Here is a 5,506-nt window from a genome sequence, read left to right on the forward strand (position 1 = left end):
TATGTGACTAATGGGTTGTTCTTACGTGTGTGTGTCAAAATCAAATAAAATGTTATTGGTTGTGTACACATACTTTGCAGAAGTTATCGCGGGTGTAGCTAAATGCTAATGTTCCTAGCTCCAACAGTGCAGTAATAGCTACCGAACAATACACGCAAATCCAAAAAATGTAAATATTAGAACGAGTAGAGTCAGAGTCCGGAATATAAATATATATGTACAGTGGGGGAAAAAAGTATTTAGTCAGCCACCAATTGTGCAAGTTCTCCCACTTAAAGAGATGGGAGAGGCCTGTAATTTTCATCATAGGTACACGTCAACTATGACAGACAAAATGAGAAAAAAAAATCCAGAAAATCACATTGTAGGATTTTTAATGAATTTATTTGCAAATTATGGTGGAAAATAAGTATTTGGTCAATAAAAGTTTCTCAATACTTTGTTATATACCGATTGTTGGCAATGACACAGGTCAAATGTTTTCTGTAAGTCTTCACAAGGTTTTCACACACTGTTGCTGGTATTTTGGCCCATTCCTCCATGCAGATCTCCTCTAGAGCAGTGATGTTTTGGGGCTGTCGCTGGGCAACACGGACTTTCAACCCCCTCCAAAGATTTTCTATGGGGTTGAGATCTGGAGACTGGCTAGGCCACTCCAGGACCTTGAAATGCTTCTTACGAAGCCACTCCTTCGTTGCCCGGGCGGTGTGTTTGGGATCATTGTCATGCTGAAAGACCCAGCGACGTTTCATCTTCAATGCCCTTGCTGATGGAAGGAGGTTTTCACTCAAAATCTCACGATACATGGCCCCATTCATTCTTTCCTTTACACGGATCAGTCGTCCTGGTCCCTTTGCAGAATAACAGCCCCAAAGCATGATGTTTCCACCCCCATGCTTCACAGTAGGTATGGTGTTCTTTGGATGCAACTCAGCATTATTTGTCCTCCAAACACGACGAGTTGAGTTTTTACCAAAAAGTTATATTTTGGTTTCATCTGACCATATGACATTCTCCCAATCCTCTTCTGGATCATCCAAATGCACTCTAGCAAACTTCAGACGGGCCTGCACATGTACTGGCTTAAGCAGGGGGACACATCTTGCACTGCAGGATTTGAGTCCCTGGTGGCATAGTGTGTTACTGATGGTAGGCTTTGTTACTTTGGTCCCAGCTCTCTGCAGGTCATTCACTAGGTCCCCCCGTGTGGTTCTGGGATTTTTGCTCACCGTTCTTGTGATCATTTTGACCCCACAGGGTGAGATCTTGCGTGGAGCCCCAGATCGAGGGAGATTATCAGTGGTCTTGTATGTCTTCCATTTCCTAATAATTGCTCCCACAGTTGATTTCTTCAATCCAAGCTGCTTACCTATTGCAGATTCAGTCTTCCCAGCCTGGTGCAGGTCTACAATTTTGTTTCTGGTGTCCTTTGACAGCTCTTTGGTCTTGGCCATAGTGGAGTCTGGAGTGTGACTGTTTGAGGTTGTGGACAGGTGTCTTTTATACTGATAACAAGTTCAAACAGGTGCCATTAATACAGGTAACGAGTGGAGGACAGAGGAGCCTCTTAAAGAAGAAGTTACAGGTCTGTGAGAGACAGAAATCTTGCTTGTTTGTAGGTGACCAAATACTTATTTTCCACCATAATTTGCAAATAAATTCATTAAAAATCCTACAATGTGATTTTCTGGAATTTTTTTTCTCAATTTGTCTGTCATAGTTGACGTGTACCTATGATGAAAATTACAGGCCTCTCTCATCTTTTTAAGTGGGAGAACTTGCACAATTGGTGGCTGACTAAATACTTGTTTTCCCCACTGTATATGATGGTGTGTATAGACATTATGGACAATATATGATAGTATATTAATTATGGACTGTGTGGGTGTGTGTCTGCGGTGAGTGGGGTCAGCGATGAGCGGTGGTCCTCAGCAGCCTGTCGATGATGGTGTAAAAGGGAGAGATGTCCACCTGGGCCAGGGTCTGTAGGGTGGCTGTGGCTGCACTCCTCACCTCACAGACAGGGGAGCTCAGACAGGCCAGCAGAGAGAGCACCACTGTGGAGGGAAGACACATTTAGAACTTTATTACTAATACACAATACTCCATCCATTTTCTTGTTACTCCACTAACACTCTTCATTGTCTTCCCATTGTCCTTCTATTGCAGTGATTGTGAGCACATGGTTTTTATTACACTGTCACAATAGAGCAGGCAATAAGCTTAACGTACCACAATACTGTAAACACAGTTATCTCACCCCAGACAACTGATAAACCCTAGGTCATTTTCAGACTGTGCCAAACTCTATATGTAAAGTACAATGAAATGTAGCAAGCCTTTATATTATGGGAATTATGAGAGGCTCTGTGTTGTAAAAGGAGCAGTCACTGACCCCATTTTAACACACTCTGCTGCTCCACCCAGAACATTTGGATAAGAGACAACTGTAAAGAGAGGCAGGCCTCCCCAGGGACTGGCCCGCCCTCTTCTTCTGCCACACACACTTTCAGCAGCTTCTGTATGATCCACTATGTAATTTAGATAAGTATGATATGGAGTTGTGGTCACTTCACATGTGACATTCACAGGGGCCAAAGAGGTTGTTTGTGTAACCTTGGAGCATCTCATTTGTCAAAGACCGCATATTCATTCAGAGCTTAAATTGTATACCAAAAATAATGATCATTTCCACCCAACTTTAACCAAGCAATGAGTTATGCAACATTGTGTACATGTGTAATTGTACTTCCAGCTAATTACACAATTATTATTTGTCATGAGATCAGAAGACATTTCTGACCAGAAAACGTATGGTTCATGCTGGTCTACAACTATGGGAATATTCATCATCAAAGTGAAATCCCATTTTGGGAATATTGAGCAGTGAGCGGTTCCAGCTGTATAATTGCATTGTAGTCTTGCAGAACTACAGGGGATGTGGGAGAGAGTGCAGGCCAGGGCCGTGCTCCTCCTTTCCCGGGGAAAAGAGAACGCATGGCTGATAAGGGATGAGGTTTTGGCCTAGGCTGGCAGCACTTCTCCAGATAACATTAATGACTCCCAGGCCTTTATCAGCATAAATCACAGCCTAGCCCTACTCACTGTGGTGAAGCTGTTCTCACAGCCGAAAGCCAACACATTATGGCCAGGGTGTATATTGTAAGAGGAACGTGATTGATGAGGACTGCTAGGATGTGAATTACACTGAACAAAAATATAAATGCAACATGCAACAATTCCAAAGATTTTACTGAGTTACAGTTCATATAAGGAAATCAGTCAATTGAAATGAATTCATTAGGCCCTAATCTATGGATTTCACATGACTGGGAATACAGATATGCATCTGTTGGTCACAGATACCTTAAAAAAAGGTAGAGGTGTGGCTCAGGAAACCAGTCAGTATCTGGTGTGACCACCATTTGCCTCATGCAGCGCGACACATCTCCTTCGCATAGAGTTGATCAGGCTGTTGATTGTGGCCTGTGGAATGTTGTCTCACTCCTCTTCAACGGCTGTGTGAAGTTGCTGGATATTGGCGGGAACTGGAACACGCTGTCGTACACGTCGATCCAGAGCATCCCAAACATGCTCAATGGGTGACATGTCAGGAGTATGCAGGCCATGGAAGAACTGGGACATTTTCAGCTTGCAGAAATTGTGTACAGATCCTTGCGACATTGGGCCATGCATTATCATGCTGAAACATGAGGTGATGGCGGCGGATGAATGGCACGACAGTGGGCCTCAGGTTCTTGTCACAGTATCTCTGCGCATTCAAATTGCCATTGATAAAATGCAATAGTGTTCGTTGTCCGTAGCTTATGCCTGCCCATACCATAAACCCACCACCACCATGGGGCACTCTGTTCACAACATTGACATCAGCAAACCGCTCGCCCACATGATGCCATCTGCCGGTATAGTTGAAACTGGGATTAATCCGTGAAGAACACATTTCTCTAGCGTGCCAGTGGCCATTGAAGTCGGTTACGATGCCGAACTGCAGTCAGGTCAAGACCCTGGTGAGGACGACAAGCAAGCAGATGAGCTTCTCTGAGACTGTTTCTGACAGTTTGTGTAGAAATTCTTTGGTTGTGCAAACCCACAGTTTCATCAGCTGCCCAGGTGGCTGGCCTCAGACGATCCTGCAGGTGAAGAAGCTGGATGCGGAGATCCTGGGCTGGCGTAGTCTGCGGTTGTGAGGCCGGTTGGACGTACTGACAAATTCTCTAAAACAATGTTGGAGGCGGCTTATGGTAGAGAAATTAACATTAAATTCTCTGGCAACAGCTCTGGTGGACATTCCTGCAGTCAGCATGCCAATTGCACGCTCCCTCAAAACTTGAGACATCTGTGGCATTGTGTTGTGACAAAATTACACATTTTAGAGTGGCCTTTTATTGTCCCCAGCACAAGGTGCACCTGTCTAATGATCATGCTGTTTAATCAGCTTCTTGATATGCCACACCTGTCAGGTGGATGGATTATCTTGGCAATGGAGAAATGCTCACTAACAGGGATGTAAACAAATGTGTGCACAGAATTTGAGAGAAATAAGCTTTTTGTGCATATGGAACATTTCTTGAATCTTTTATTTCAGCTCATGAAACATTGGACCAACACTTTACATGTTGTATTTATATTTGCATTCAGTGTAAAATCAAATACCCTGTGAAACTATCATGTGCTATCTGTTGGCAAAATATCCTTGAATAGCTGCCCAGTATTCCAAAAAGGTTTCTGAGATAGCTTTCTTGTCGTGGATTTGGCTGCCCTTTGTCTGGAAAAATACTGCATTTGAAAAACAATTCCCATTTCCTGTTTATTCCCTGTTATTCCTGATATCGGAGTGTTTTAAATGGATTACCATAATTACCTGACAAGGTGATGAAACTGTGGGAAATTATCCCTGAGGGTTGGCGATTGCAGACCCCCAACCTCACCCCAAACTCTCCTGCGGTTTCAGAACAGTTGGACCAGTAAATTCCCTGGCTTTTTGTTTATGCATCGAGACCAAGCTGAGAAACCACGTACATGAACAGTCAGTGGTCTTTTTTTCAGTCTAAACCCCAGGCTGAGAGGAATGTGCTGATGATTCTGTTTTTTTCTTCAGCGTCTCACATTACAGCCCAGACTGAAGACTGAACCTCCCTGACCCAATCCTTATTCCTGCCTCCTCCTTCCCTATGCTAGTGTTGTCATTAACCCTCTATTTTGATGCCCTTGTATCCAGGATAACTTCAGAGTGCAAAGAGAAGAAGGAAAGCTGTCTTGTAAGCAGCGCACTGGGCACAGATGTCAGTTCAACACTGGGCACAGATGTCAGTTCAACATCTAGTTTTGATTTACATTTGGTTTAATGGTCAACCAAAGTGAATTCAACGTAAACATTTTTTATAAATAAGAATCACCATGTCATTGGATTTAGGTTAAAAGTTGGGTGAAAAAAAGACAAATTTCCCTCACGTTGATTACTTTTTTCAAATCCATTCAGTTTTCC

The 5,506-nt window shown here is 43.3% G+C and overlaps 1 non-coding gene across 1 annotated transcript; it reads right to left on the reverse strand.

The window, feature by feature from the left end:
• Positions 1–2,170: 2,170 nt before the first annotated feature.
• On the reverse strand, positions 2,171–2,299 carry LOC121585198. The gene has a single exon (XR_006003816.1). It is a non-coding gene; the product is annotated as a small nucleolar RNA ACA64 (small nucleolar RNA).
• Between the last annotated feature and the right edge of the window lie 3,207 nt (positions 2,300–5,506).

Source organism: Coregonus clupeaformis, chromosome 1 (assembly GCF_020615455.1).
Source record: "Coregonus clupeaformis isolate EN_2021a chromosome 1, ASM2061545v1, whole genome shotgun sequence".
NCBI classification, from domain to species: Eukaryota; Metazoa; Chordata; class Actinopteri; order Salmoniformes; family Salmonidae; genus Coregonus; species Coregonus clupeaformis.